Here is a 15,018-nt window from a genome sequence, read left to right as displayed (position 1 = left end):
TCCCACCTCCCCTCACCTAGCCTTGTCTCTGCTCGCCTCTCCGTTGTTAGCAGTGATTGTTATTAATAAAGTGCTATCAATTAGGCATTTTGTTGGTTTCTTTGCTTTGTTTGCTGCCGAAAAATGATCGACATCTGAAACCAGAAACGTTCAGGGTAAGTACAAAGGAATCAATGAAAAACTATGCAAAGACTTAAATAACAACCAAAGTACAAAAGAAGACAAACTGCAAATACAAAAAACAAATAACAGTAACAATTAATAAATTAATTAATTAATACATAAATAATATCACAAAGATAAGTTGTAGAGTCCTTGAAAGTGAGTCCATAGGTTGTGGAATCAGTGCAGAGTTGAGGTGAGTGAAGTTATCCATGCTGGTTCAGGAGCCTGATGATTGAGGATAATAACTGTTCCTGAAGCTGGTGGTGTGGGTCCTAAGGCTCCTGAAGGAGAAGAGAGCATGACCTGGATGATAGAGGTCAACATTCTCAGCACTCTGACTGTCTCAACTCCTCAGATGCCTTGGTGCCCTTTTTAAACTTATAATCCTTGATTTTGGAAACACCTTCCAAGTTACATAGAAAATCTACAGCACGATACAGGCCCTTTGGCCCACAAAGTTGTGCTGAACATGTCCCTACCTTAGAAATTACTAGGCTTACCTACAGCCCTCTATTTTTCTAAGCTCCATGCACCTATTAAAAAGTCTCTTAAAAGACCCTATTGTATCCACCTCCACCATCGTTGCCGGCATCTCCTGACATCTCCTCTGTACCTAATCCACAGCACCTTAAACCTGTGTCCTCTTGTGGCAACCATTTCAGCCCTGAGAAAAAAGCCTCTGACTATCCTCTGGCGTAAGGGGACTTCGGTAAGGCTGTGTGATTGCTCGCTGAGGGGAAGAAGGTAAGGTCGCTAGGTGCTTTTTAGACTTATTCTATTAATCCAGTTCAGGTATGGGGGAGACAGTCAGACCAGTGGTGTGCTCCGTATGCAGTATGTGGGAAGTCAGGGTCAACACAGTTGTCCCTGATGACCACACCTGCAAAAGGTGCGTCCAGCTGCAGCTCCTATCAGCCCGAGTTAGGGAGTTGGAGCGAGAGCTGGATGAACTACGGATCATTCGGGAGGTGGAGGCAGAGATAGATAGGAGTTATCAGGAGGTAGTCACACCAAAAATCCAAGAAGTAGGCAGATCAGTGACGGTCCAGAGAGGCAGGGGGAGCAGGCAGAGAGAGCAGAGCACCCCTGCGGCCATTCCCATTAACAATAAGTATACCGTACTGGATACTGTTGATGGGGATGACCTACCAAGAATGAGTTGTAGTGGTCCTGCCTCTGGCACAGAGGTTGAACCCTCAACTAGAAAGGGGAGGAGGGAAGAGAAGAGAGCAATAGTTTTAGGGGATTCTATAGTCAGGGGGGCAGATAGGAGATTTTGTGGGGCAGATCGGGAGTCTCGGATGGTATGTTGCCTCCCTGGTGCCAGGGTCCGGGACATCTCAGATCGGGTGCAGGCTATTCTTGAGAACGAGGGCATGAACCCAGATGTAGTGGTCCATGTAGGGACCAACGACGTAGGTAAGATGAGTGAGGGGGTCCTGCTTAGAGAGTTCAGGGAGTTAGGAGTGAAGCTGAAAGGCAGGACCTCCAGGGTGACAATCTCGGGATTGCTACCTGTGCCACGTGCGAGTGAGGCGAAGAATAGAATGATTATGCACATTAATACGAGGCTGAGAGCATGGTGCAGGAAGGAAGGGTTCAGGTTTTTGGATAATTGGTCTTTGTTCCAGGGACGTTGGGATCTGTTTCGAAGGGACGGTCTACATCTGAACTGGAGGGGTACTAACATTCTTGCAGGAATATTTGCCAGTGCTGCTCGGGGGTGGGGGGGGGTTTAAACTAGATGTGCAGGGGGCAGGGATCCAGAATACGAGAGAAGATGATATGATGAAGGATAACGGACAGGTGGGGAATACACATTTCACAAATATTAATTGTGTAAAGGAGAAAGGTGAGATAGAACATGTGTTGGAAAAGTTACATGTACAGAGGGTTGGTCAGAAGGAGCATGGGGTTAAATGTGTAGAAGGTTTGGGTGATCTTGAGAAGGTCATCAAAATTCAAGGTGCAACTAGCCCGATGGAAGTTCAAGGAGCTGGGTTAGGTACAATAGACAGTGTTTTAAGCAAAGAGAGGAGGAATGGGCTAAGAATTCTATACTTGAATGCGCGTGGTGTCAGAAATAAGACAGATGAGCTTGAAGCTCAGATGAAAATGGGGAACTACGATATTGTTGGGATAACGGAGACATGGCTGCAAGGGAATCAGGCCTGGGAATTGAGTGTACCAGGGTATACGTGCTATCGTAGAGACAGAAATATGGGAAAGGGGGTGGGGTGGCCCTGTTGGTGAGGAATGAGATTCAGTCCTTAGCAAGGGGTGACTTAGGAACAGGGGAAGTAGAGTCTGTGTGGATTGAGCTGAGGAACAGTAAGGGTAAAAAGGCCCTAATGGGTGTTGTGTACAGGCCCCCAAACAGTAGCGTGGATATTGGGTACAAGTTGATTAGGGAGTTAACATTGGCATGTGCTAAAGGTAATGAAGTCGTTATGGGAGATTTCAACATGCAGGTGAACTGGGAGAATCAGGTAGGTGCTGGACCCCAGGATAGGGAGTTTGTGGAGTGTCTAAGGGATGTATTTTTGGAACAGCTTGTGCTTGAGCCAACCAGGAACGAGGCTATTTTGGACTTGGTGATGTGTAATGAACAGGAATTGATAAGTGATCTTGAAGTAAAGGAGTCATTAGGAAGTAGTGATCATAACATGATAAGTTTTTATCTACAATTTGAGAGGGATAAGGGCAGATCAGAGGTGTCAGTGTTGCAATTAAATAAAGGAGACTACGGAGCCATGAGGGAAGAGCTGGCCAAAGTTAAATGGGCGGATGCCCTGGCAGGAAAGACAGTGGATCAGCAGTGGCAGATATTCTTGGGGATAATATAAAAGATGCAAATGCAGTTCATTCCAATGAGAAGGAAGGTTTCAAAGAGGGGGAAGGGGCCACAGTGGTTGACAAAGGAAGTCAGAGATTGTATAGCATTAAAGAAAAAGAAGTATGACAGGGCTAAGATGAGTGGGAATACAGATGATTGGGAAAGTTTTAAGGAACAGCAGATCTTAACTAAAAAAGCAATACGGAGAGAAAAAATCAGGTATGAGCTCAGTCTAGCTAGGAATATAAAAGGGGATAGCAAAAGCTTTTTTAGCTATGTGAAGAGAAAGAAGACAGTTAAGAACAATGTTGGCCCCTTGAAGAATGAATTGGGAGAAATTGTTATGGGAAACAGGGAAATGGCAACAGAATTTAATGCGTACTTTAGATCTGTCTTCACCAGGGAGGACACAAGCAATCTCCCAGATGTATGGATGGGCCAGGGTCATAAGATATCAGAGGAATTGAAACAGATTGGAGAGTGGCTAATGTTATCCCACTTTTCAAGAAGGGAGGGAAGGAGAAAATAGAGAACTATCGCCCTGTTAGCCTAACGTCAGTCGTGGGGAAGATGCTTGAGTCCATTATTAAGGATGAAATAGTGGCACATCTAGATGGCAGTAATAGGATTAGGCCGAGCCAGCATGGATTTACCAAGGGCAAATCATGCTTGACTAATCTGTTGGAGTTTTCTGAGGGTGTAACAAGGATGTTAGATGAGGGTAAGCCAGTGGATGTAGTGTACCTAGATTTTCAGAAGGCATTCGATAAGGTGCCATTGAAAGATTGGTGAGTAAAATCAGAGCTCATGGCATTGGGGGCAGGGTTTCAACATGGATAGAAAACTGGTTGGCAGATAGAAAGCAAAGGGTAGCAGTGAATGGGTGTTTCTCGGACTGGCTGGAGGTGACTAGTGGGGTACCACAGGGCTCTGTATTGGGACCACAGCTCTTTACGATTTATGTCAACGATTTAGATGAGGGCATTGAAAACTATATCAGCAAGTTTGCTGACGATACTAAACTGGGTGGCAGTGTGACATGCGAAGAGGACGTTAGGAGAATACAGGGAGACTTGGATAGGCTGGGTGAGTGGGCAGATACTTGGCAGATGTCATTCAATGTGAATAAATGGGAAGTTATCCACTTTGGAAGCAGGAACAAGAGGGCAGAGTATTGTCTGAACGGTGTAGAGTTAGGTAAGGGAGAAATGCAAAGAGACCTAGGAGTCCTAGTTCATCAGTCAATGAAGGTGAATGAGCAAGTGCAACAGGCAGTGAAGAGGGCAAATGGAATGTTGGCCTTTATTACAAGGGGAATTGAGTACAAGAGCAAGGATGTCCTTTTGCATTTGTACAGGGCCCTGGTGAGACCACACCTGGAATATTGTGTACAGTTTTGGTCTCCAGGTTTAAGGAAGGACATTCTGGCAATTGAGGAAGTGCAGCGTAGATTCACTAGGTTGATTCCTGGGATGGCAGGGCTGTCTTACGCAGAGAGATTGGGCTTGTACACACTGGAATTGAGGAGATTGAGAGGGGATCTGATTGAAATGTTTAAGATAATTAAAGGATTTGATAGGATTGAGGCAGGAAATATGTTCCAGATGTTGGGAGAGTCCAGTACTAGAGGGCATGGATTGAGAATAAGAGGTCAGTTATTTAAAACAGAGTTGAGGAAAAACTTCTTCTCCCAGAGAGTTGTGGAGGTGTGGAATGCACTGCCTCGGAAGTCGGTGGAGGCCAATTCTCTGGATGCTTTCAAGAAGGAGCTAGATAGATATCTGATGTATAGGGGAATCAAGGGATATGGGGACAAGGCAGGGACTGGGTATTGATAGTGAATGATCAGCCATGATCTCAGAATGGCGGTGCAGACTCGAGGGGCCGAATGGTCTACTTCTGCACCTATTGTCTATTGTCTATTGTATCCACACGATCAATGCCTCTCAACATCTTATACACCTCACCTCTCATCTTCCATCACTCCAAGGAGAAAAGGCTGAGTTCACTCAACCTATTCTCATATGGCATGCTCCCCAATCCAGGCAACATCCTTGTAAATCTTCTCTGCACCCTTTCTATGGCTTCCACATCCTTCCTGTAGTGAGGTGACCAGAACTGAGCACAGTACTCCAAGTGGGGTCTGACCAGGGTCCTATATAGCTGCAACATTACCTCTCGGCTCCTAAATTCAATTCCACAATTGATGAAGGCCAATACACCATACGCCTTCTTAATCACAGAGTCAACCTGCGCAGGTACTTTGAGCGTCCTATGGACTTAGACCCCAAGATCCCTCTGATCCTCTACACTGCTATATTCTGCCATCATATTTGACCTACCAAAATGAACCACTTTACACTGATCTGGGTTGAACTCCATCTGCCACTTCTCAGCCCAGTTTTGCATCCTATCAATGTCCCTCCGTAACCTCTGACAGCCCTCCACACTATGCACAACACCTCTAACCATTGTGTTTCAAACATCTTCATAACTTTCAACACACCCAACAGTCTGAGCCATGTGACATCCTGATTTGTTACTGGGTCTGAAATTTGGAATTCTTCCCCAAAAATATTTTGGGATATTTTCATTTGGCGAACTGCAGTGGCTGAAGATGGTGATTGAAATGGGATTACTCAGCACAGAGCAGAACTTGGCAGCTGAAACGTATCAGTGGCTATAAGCAGTCTGTGGCTGTGAAGCGTTCTGTTTTCTCATACGTTTTGCAAGGTATTCTGAAAGAAACTCTTTAATGTCTTGATACAAAGTCACTTCCTTTGTCCCTTGTGACTTATGAAGTGTTTATTAACAGAATAAAATGAGTGTACTTGCATTAATCATCTCTGAATCCATCCAAAGTTACATCTCCATCAAAAGGCACAATGAGGCCACACAGAGGTTGAGGGAGCAACTTCTCATTCTCTGGCTATGTAGCCTCCAACTTGATGGCATGAACATCAATTTCTCTATAAGTTCCAGTAATTTCTCCCCCTTCCTGTCTTTCTTTTTCCATTCCTCATTCTGGCTCCCCTCACCCTTTCCCTTCTCCTCAAATGCCTGTCACCTCCCTTTGGTTCTTCTCCCATTTCTCTCATGGTCCACTCTCCTCTCCTGTCCGATTCCTCCTTCTCCAGCTTCTCACTTCAGCCCCTCCCCCTCACCTGGTCTCACCCATCTCCAGCCTTCTTCTTATTCTGGCTTCTGGTCCCTTCCTTTCCAGTCTTGATGAAGGGTCTTGGCTCTGTGGGTTTCCTCCCGGTTGCTTAATTTTTGAGTTTGGTGCTTAAGCATTCGGAGGGTCTCCCTGTCCTTTATTTGTGACATTTACCAGGAGTGTTGTACACAAAGGGCCTGAAGTATTGTTAGAGATCCTTACCACCCATTCCACAATCTCTTTGACCCTCTACCATCAGGAAGGAGGTACAGGAGCATCAGGAGCAGGACTGCCAGACTGGGTAACAGCTTCTTCCCTCAGGCTGTGAGACCAGAGAATACCCTCATCACTAGGACAGTGAGCTGTTCACTTGTGCTGCGCACTATGTGCATTTTGAATTATATTTTATTTGTGGTGTGTGTGATATATGTATTGTTGGTGTACTGTGGTCTGAAGGAATGTTGTTCTGTTTAGTTGTATATATGTACAGTCAGATGAGAGGAGACCTCATAGAAACATTTTTTAAAAATTATGAAAGGGATAGATAAGCTAGAGGCAGGAAAGTTGTTTCTACTAGTAGGTAAGACTAGAACTAGGGAACATAGCCTAGGGGGAGTAGATTTGGGATGGATATGAGGAGGAACTGCTTTTCCCAGAAAGTGGTGAATCTGTGGAATGCTCTGCCCAATGAAGCAGTGAAGGCTCCCTCAGTAGATATATTTAAGACAAGGTTGGATAGATTTCTGCAAAGTAGGGGAATTAAGGGTTATGGGTAAAAGACGGGTTGGTCAGATCAACCATGATCTTATTGAATGGTGGAGCAGGCTCGACGGGCCAGTTAGCTACTCATTTCCTATTTCTTATTTTCTTATGACAATAAATTTGATCATGGTCTGGAGTAGGAGTTCCCAACCTGGGGTGCCCGCACCCCCAGGAGGTGTGAGATGGAATTTCAGGGAGTGCAACAAAGAGTGGCTTGTGTCCTTGAGTGACAAGTCACAAGTCATCACTCAGCCAGCTGCCAGTGTGCCTTGAGAAGTGGTATTAATGTTTGTCCCAAGCACACTCCAGTCTCCTGCTGCCCGAGTCAGCATTGAGGATTCTCATCAGTGTTACCTGGGAGTTACATGTCAGAGTTGAGGAGTCTCATCAATGTTAGCTAGGTTACATCTCAGAGTTAAAAATCATCTCATAATGCCAAAATCTTTATACATCCCAAATCAACCGTCGAGTAACGACTTTGCGTTAAAACCAAACCCACAGACAGTAGGTAAATTATTCAATTATAAAATTTTTAAAAGCTGCACTTTGATAAAAAGTAGCTGAAGTTATTCATTCATATTTGTCTCAATGCATTAAAGAAGTTTTTGAATTTCAAAGGTTTTTTTTCTCTTAAAAGGTTTTTTTCTTGAATCGTTGATAATTTTGAATTCTGTTAGTTGAGGAGATATCATGGTTAGCACCGAGGACTTTGAATCGTGTGATGGGAGCTCATGTCTCCATAAATAATCAGAAATAGGTGTGTAGAGAGTAGCCTAATAAGTCACGTCACGTCCCCGTAGCATTTCCACCTGACAATTTATCTTGGCATAACTGCAGATAATATCGTAATATAATATTTGAAAGTGTATTTCTCACAATACTTTGCTATGGGTATATCTGGTTGAGTAAAGTGGTCATCCCTGACTTAGTCAGATAGTTTTTCTCATATTAGCTCATACTTTTCTCTTTACCCTTAACCCTTCATCATGTCAAAAAGAAGGAAATGGAATGATGACTATGTGTGCTTTGGTTTCACTTGCACAACAGAAAATGATGGCTTGCAAAAACCCCAGTGCATTCTTTGTAGCGTTGTGTTTTCAAACTCAAATCTGAAGCCATCCAAGCTTCAAGAGCACTTCAAGAACAAGCATGGCAGAGCTGATGTTGAAGGACATGATGTTGGGTCATTGAAAATCAAAAGAGCTTGTTTTGATTCACAAGGAACTCATCCAAAATTAGGCTTTGTTTCTGTTGAAAAACCACTACTTCTTGCTTCATACCAAGTGGCATATAAAGTGGCCAAATCCAAGAAGCCCCATACAATTGCAGAAGATCTCATCAAGCCATGTGCACTGGAAATGGCAACAATTATCCTGGGCAAAGAAGCAAGAAAATAATTTGAAAAGGTGCCCCTATCAAATAATGTCATTCACAACTGAATCAGTGTTTTGAGTGAAGATATTTTGGACCAAGTCATCTCAGATGTCAGAGCTAGTCTTCTTAAAATTTCTATTCAGTTGCATGAGTCAACTGATGTCTTGTAGTCAACTCATCACATTAGTGAGGTATGTCAATGATGGTGCTGTGAAGGAAGATTTCCTGCTTTGTAAAGATCTGAAAATAAACACAACTGCAAAGGATGTGATGTAGCTGGTGAAAGACATCTTTGCCAAACATGATTTAGATATCAAAGTCATTGGTTCTGTGTGCACTGATGGGGCACCTGCAATGCTTGGAAATAAATCTGGCTTTTCTACATTGATGAAATAAGAGATTCCAGACTTGCAAGTTACCCATTGTTTTCTTCATCAGCATGATTTGGCATCAAAATCATTGCCTCCAAATTTGAAGAAAGTCCTTGATACTTGTGTGAAGATCATCAACTGGATCAGGGGGCGTGCTTTGAACCATTGCATCTTCAAATCATTTTGAGGATCTGAGAAGTGAGCATTCAGTTTTGCTCTTCCACGCAGAAGTCCGTTGGTTGTCACGAGGACAAGCTTTAATCCACTTCTTTGAATTGCGGGAGGAAATCAAAGTTTTTCTGGAGGAACATGAATGTGATCTGGTTGGGGCAATGGAATCACAGGAATTCGCCCAAATCCTGGCTTACTTAGCTGACATTTTCATTCATATGAATGACCTGAGTGTTTCTCTTCAAGGAAAAGGGATAAACATATTGAAGGCTTGTGAAAAGTTGAATGCCTTCAAAGAAAATTTACATCTTTGGCGTCAAAGGATTGAAAGAGACAGTCTCTCAAATTTTCCTTCACTGGAAGACATGGTTGATGATGCTGGATCCATAACTCCTACTGTGTGTGAAGAAATTGTGGCTCATTTGGAAATGCTGTCAGAACCATTTGAAGGATATTTTGCTGCTAGAGACCTGAAGATTTCAGAAGAATGGATCATGAATCCATATTCCTACGATTTGGAGAAAATATCAGATGATGAAGAGCTGAAGGAAGATCTTATTGATCTGTGGACAAATTGAGCTCTTGAAATGCAATTTGAAAGCAAGACTTTGGAGGAATTTTGATGTGAAGCACTGGATATGTTCCCAAGACTTGGTGGAAAAGCACTCCGTGTCCTCATTCCATTTGCAACAATATACTTGTGTGAATCTGGATTCAGTTCTCCATTGTCAATCGAGACAACATCTAGGAATCGCCTGAATCCACAGGCAGACCTGCGGATCGCAGTCAGCAAGAAAGTTCCACGTTTTGACAAAATCATGAAGGAGAAGCAGGAGCAAAGAAGTCATTGAATTTTATGTTCACAATCGGGATTGATCTTACTGTTTACAATTTTTTCTGAATAAATTAGAATCTAATTGCTCAATTTATGTTTGCATTTTATGCACTGAGTTAAAAGCTTATTTTTTTAAGTTCAATTTGTTCACCCGCAGTATTGTATGTGGTTCCATTTGTGGTTCAAAAATTAGAAATTAGACTTCTTCATCTTCAAATATGATATTACTTTTGTAGGGGGTGAGAACATTACTGAAACACTTCCTAGGGGTTTGGGGCATAGATTTGGTTGTACATGTGTGCAGTCAGACACTTGAACTTGAAGTGAAGTTGCCTGTGGAAGAGTAAGGAAAATCTACTGCTGTACTGAGTGATGTTACCTTTCAGATGAGCTTTGATTATGAACCTTTGCCTGCTCCTTTCTGAGCTAAACATTGTGAACAAGAACAAGGAATTGTTAACCAGGCTAAAAATTATTCCTCAACATCCATCTTTGTTTAAAAGGGGCTTGCAGGGCACAAACTGGCCACTACTTTGACGACAGCAGAAAGAATAGAAGGGTTGCCATATGAAGAGCTTTTGATGGTCTGAGCCTGTACTCAGTGGAGTTTAGAAGAATGAGGGAAATGTCATTGAAACCTATTGAATATTGAAAGATCTAGATAGAGTGGTTGTGGAGAGAATGTTTCCTATAATGGGGGAGTCTCAGACCAGAGGCACAGTTTCTGATTAGAGAGATGTCCCTTTAGAACAGAGCTGAGGAGTAATTTTTTTAGCCAGAGGGTAGTGAATTTGTGGAATTTATTGCCATAGATGGCTATGGTGTCCATGTCATTGGGCATATTTAAGACAGAGATTGACAGGCTCTTATTAGTAAGCATGTCAAAGGTTACGGGGAGAAGGCTGGAGTATGGGGTTGAGGGAGATAATAAATCAGCGATGATGGAATGGCAGAGCAGACTCAATGAGCCAGGTGGCGTATTTCCGCTTATTCCCTTGAAAAGATGCTGTCTGACTTGCTGGGTTCCTCCAGAATTTTGTGTGTGTTACTCTGCGGATCAATCTGTCCTTGTCGGGAGTGAGCAATATATTACAGTTGGGCCCACCTTCACTCTTCATTGACTGGAAATGATGTGGGGCTCTGTCCACTAACAATCGAACAGAAGTCTTAAATGTGGGTCGATCAGGGTAACCGTATGTACAGTTCCTAAAATGAATGTGGTACCAAAGCCCTAAACATACTCTGCTTTCTTTCAGCACAGCCTTCTCATCTTCTAGAAACTTGTTTATTTCCTCTGCTGTGGATTCTGTCTGCACTTCTCACTGCCTTGGTATAGCAACCAGATCAAAGGCCCCGCCCTCCCCATTCTCTCTTCCCCCAATGGACAAAAGATACAAAAGCCTGAAAGCACATCCCACTAGGCTCAAGAACAGCTCCTACCCCACTGTTATAAGACTATCAAATGGTCCCCTAATATGGTGAGATACACAGTCTATCTCAACATGGCCTGCACCTTATTGTCCAACTAGCAAATACTCCACAAGACTTTATTCTGCATTCTGTTATTTTTTTCCTCATTTTCCCTTGATGTAAAACAAGATTGTGGACTTCAGAAAGGGTAAGATGAGGGAACTCACACCCTCCTTCATAGAGGGATCAGAAGCAGAAAGACTGAGGAATTTCAAGTTCCTGGGTGTCAATATCGCTGAGGATCTATCCATGGCCCAAAAGACAAACAAAACAATAATAAGGAAATAAGCAATAAATATCGAGAACATGTGGTGAAGAGTCTTTGAAAGTGAGTCCATATGTTGTGGGAACATTTCAATCATGGGGTAGGGGAAGTTATCCCCTCTGGTTTTAGTCGAGGGGTAATAACTGTTCCTGAACTTGGTGCTGTGGGTCCTTGTATCTCATTCCTGATGGCAGCCGTGAGAAGAGAGCATGTCTTGGGTGATGGTGGTGGAAAAAGAATGGGATTATTAAGGTGCAGAAAGCATCAGGCTGGGTCCAGTCCTTTGTTGTCTTTTAGCATTGTTAGATTTATAAATTCATTTATAATTTAATGAATTTTCTAGGTCTGAACCCACTGTCCCTATATGGGGAAATGAGCCTGGATAAGTGATTGACCTTTTAGAGAGAGAACATTTAGGAAAGAGTGAACAGTTTAAGTTTTAAGACAGCCATGAACAAAGACAGTACAGTGGAGGAACAGATCCTTCAGCTCATAATGTTGTGCCTAGCTCATTAGGATCAAATGCCCAACTAACAATGTTCATAACTTTCCACTTCCCGTACATCCATGTGCCTGTCTAAGAGCCTCTCAAATTCCTCAGTCGTATCTGCTTCCACCACCACCCAAGTAGTACATTCCAGACACCCTTCACACGTTATGAAAAAATGTTCAAGGACTCTCCATCTCATGTTCTGGCTATTTATTACTTATTTATTTACATTATTATTTATTTCCTTTTTTATCTGCACAGTTTATTGTCTTTTGCACACTGGTTGAATGCTCAAGTTGGTGTGATCTTTCACTGATTCTGTTATGGTTATTTTTCTACAGATTGATTATGTCTACAAGAAAATGAATCATAGGGTTGTATATAGTGATATGTATGTACTTTGATATTAAATTTACTTTGAACTTATCCCTTCTCAACTTAAACTCATACCCTCTGGTAATTGACATTTCAAGCCTGGTAAAAAGATACTGGCTGTCTACCTGATCTATGTCTCTCATAATCTTACAAAGTTCCATCAGATCTTCCTTCTTCCTGTGCAACTCCAGACAACACAACTTTGTCCAACCTCTCTTTATAGCACCATGCCTAATCCTGGCAAACCTCTTCTGCACCTTCTCCAAAACCTCCATATCTTTACTATAATGGGGTGACCAGAATTGAATGCAATACTCCAGAAGTGACCTGACCATAATTTTATAAAGCTAACCATTTAACTTTTGAACACAATGCCTTGACTAATAAAGGCTAGTATGGTATATGACTTCTTACCACTCTATCAACTCATGCTGCTATTTTCAGAGAACTTTTGAGATTCCTGCTGCTCATCAGGGTCTTGCCATTACCAGCACACTGCTCTTTTTGCATTTGATCGCCCAAAGTGCAACATTACACATAGAGTCATTGACCACAGAACTAGACCCTTCGGCCCATCCAGTCCATGCTGAATTTGGCCACGTTAAACTCCATCTGCCATATGTCCACCCATATCTACAACTGATCTATATCCCACTGGATCCTTCATTAGTCTTCCTCGCTACCCGTAACATCAGTAATCTTTGTATTGTCTGCTAACTACTAATGCACCTGTAAACATTTTAATCTAGGTTATTTGAATAAATCACAAACAAAAGAGGTCTCAGTATGGATCCCTTGGAAAACCACTAGTCAAAGATCTCCCGCAAAAATATATCCCATTGGCCACTACTGTCTAATCTATGAGCAAGCCATTCTGAATCTAAGTGGCAATCCACCATTGATCCCATGCATCTTTTGGATGAATCTCTAAAATCCTTGTAGGCAATCGCTTTCTTCATTCACCTTCGTCATCTCCTCGAAAAGCTAAATTAAGCTCGTAAGACACAACTTGCTCTGCACTAAGCCATGATGACTGTCGCTAATTAGGTTATGGTTTTCCAAATTCTCATAAATCTTGGCCATAAGAATCCTCTATAGACACTTCCCTAACAATGCTGTGTGACTCAGTAGTGCAAAGTTTCCAGGGTTATCCTTGTCTCCCTTCTTGAACCACACTGGCTACTATGTGAAATAGCTAAGATAGACTGGCAAATGATACTTAAAGGGTTGATGGTGGATATGCAATGGCAAGCATTTAAAGATCGCATCAATGAACTGCAAGAATTGTTCATCCCAGTTTGGCAAAAGAATAAACCAGGGAAGGTAGTGCACCCGTGGCTGACAAGGGAAATTACAGATAGTATCAAGTCCAAAGAAGAAACATATAAATTAGCAAAAAAAAGCAGCACACCTGAGGACTGGGAGAAATTCAGAGACCAGCAGAGGAGGACAAAGGGCTTAATTAGGAAAGGGAAAAAAGATTATGAGAGAAAGCTGGCAGGGAACATAAAAACTGACCGTAAAAGCTTTTATAGTTACGTGAAAAGAAAAAAGATTGGTCAAGACAAATGTAGGTCCCTTACAGTCAGAAACAGGTGAATTGATCATAGGGAACAAGGACGTAGCAGACCAATTCAATAACTACTTTGGTTCTGTCTTCACTAAGGAGGCCATAAATAATCTTCCAGAAATAGTATGGGACCGAGGGTCTAGTGAGATGGAGGAACTGAGGGAAATACATGTTAGTAGGGAAGTGGTATTAGAAAAATTGAAGGGATTAAAGGCAGATAAATCCCCAGGGCCAGATGGTCTGCATCCCGGAGTGCTTAAGGAAGTAGCCCAAGAAATAGTGGATGCATTAGTGATAATTTTTCAAAACTCCTTAGATTCTGGATTAGTTTCTGAGGATTGGAGGGTGGCTAATGTAACCCCACTTTTTAAAAAAGATGGGAGAGAGAAACCAGGGAATTATAGACCAGTTAGTCTGACATCTGGTGGGGAAAATGCTAGAGTCAGTTATCAAAGATGTGATAACAGCACATTTGGAAAGAGGTGAAATGATCGGACAAAGTCAGCATGGATTTGTGAAAGGAAAATCTTGTCTGACAAATCTTAGAGAATTTTTTGAAGATGTAACTAGTAGAGTGGATAGGGGAGAGCCAGTGGATGTGGTATGTTTAGATTTTCAAAAGGCTTTTGACAAGATCCCACACAGGAGATTAGAGTGCAAACTTAAAGCACACGGTATTGGGATATGGTATTGATGTGGATAGAGAATTGGTTGGCAGACAGGAAGCAAAGAGTGGGAGTAAACGGGACCTTTTCAGAATGGCAGGCAGTGACTAGTGGGGTACCGCAAGGCTCAGTGCTGGGACCCCAGTTGTTTACAATATATATTAATGATTTAGACGAGGGAATTAAATGCAGCATCTCCAAGTTTGCAGATGACACGAAGCTGGGCAGCCGTGTTAGCTGTGAGGAGGATGCTAAGAGGATGCAGGGTGACTTGGATAGGTTAGGTTAATGGGCAAATTCATGGCAGATGCAATTTAACGTGGATAAATGTGAGGTTATCCACTTTGGTTGCAAGAACAGGAAAACAGATTATTATCTGAACGGTGGCCAATTAGGAAAAGGGCAGGTGCAACGAGACCTGGGTGTCATTGTAAACCAGTCATTGAAGGTGGGCATGCAGGTACAGCAGGTGGTGAAAAAGGCAAATGGTATGTTGGCATTCATAGCAAAAG

The sequence above is a fragment of the Hypanus sabinus genome, chromosome 24 (assembly GCF_030144855.1).
Source record: "Hypanus sabinus isolate sHypSab1 chromosome 24, sHypSab1.hap1, whole genome shotgun sequence".
Classification (NCBI taxonomy): domain Eukaryota; kingdom Metazoa; phylum Chordata; class Chondrichthyes; order Myliobatiformes; family Dasyatidae; genus Hypanus; species Hypanus sabinus.
This window is presented reverse-complemented; position numbering follows the sequence as displayed.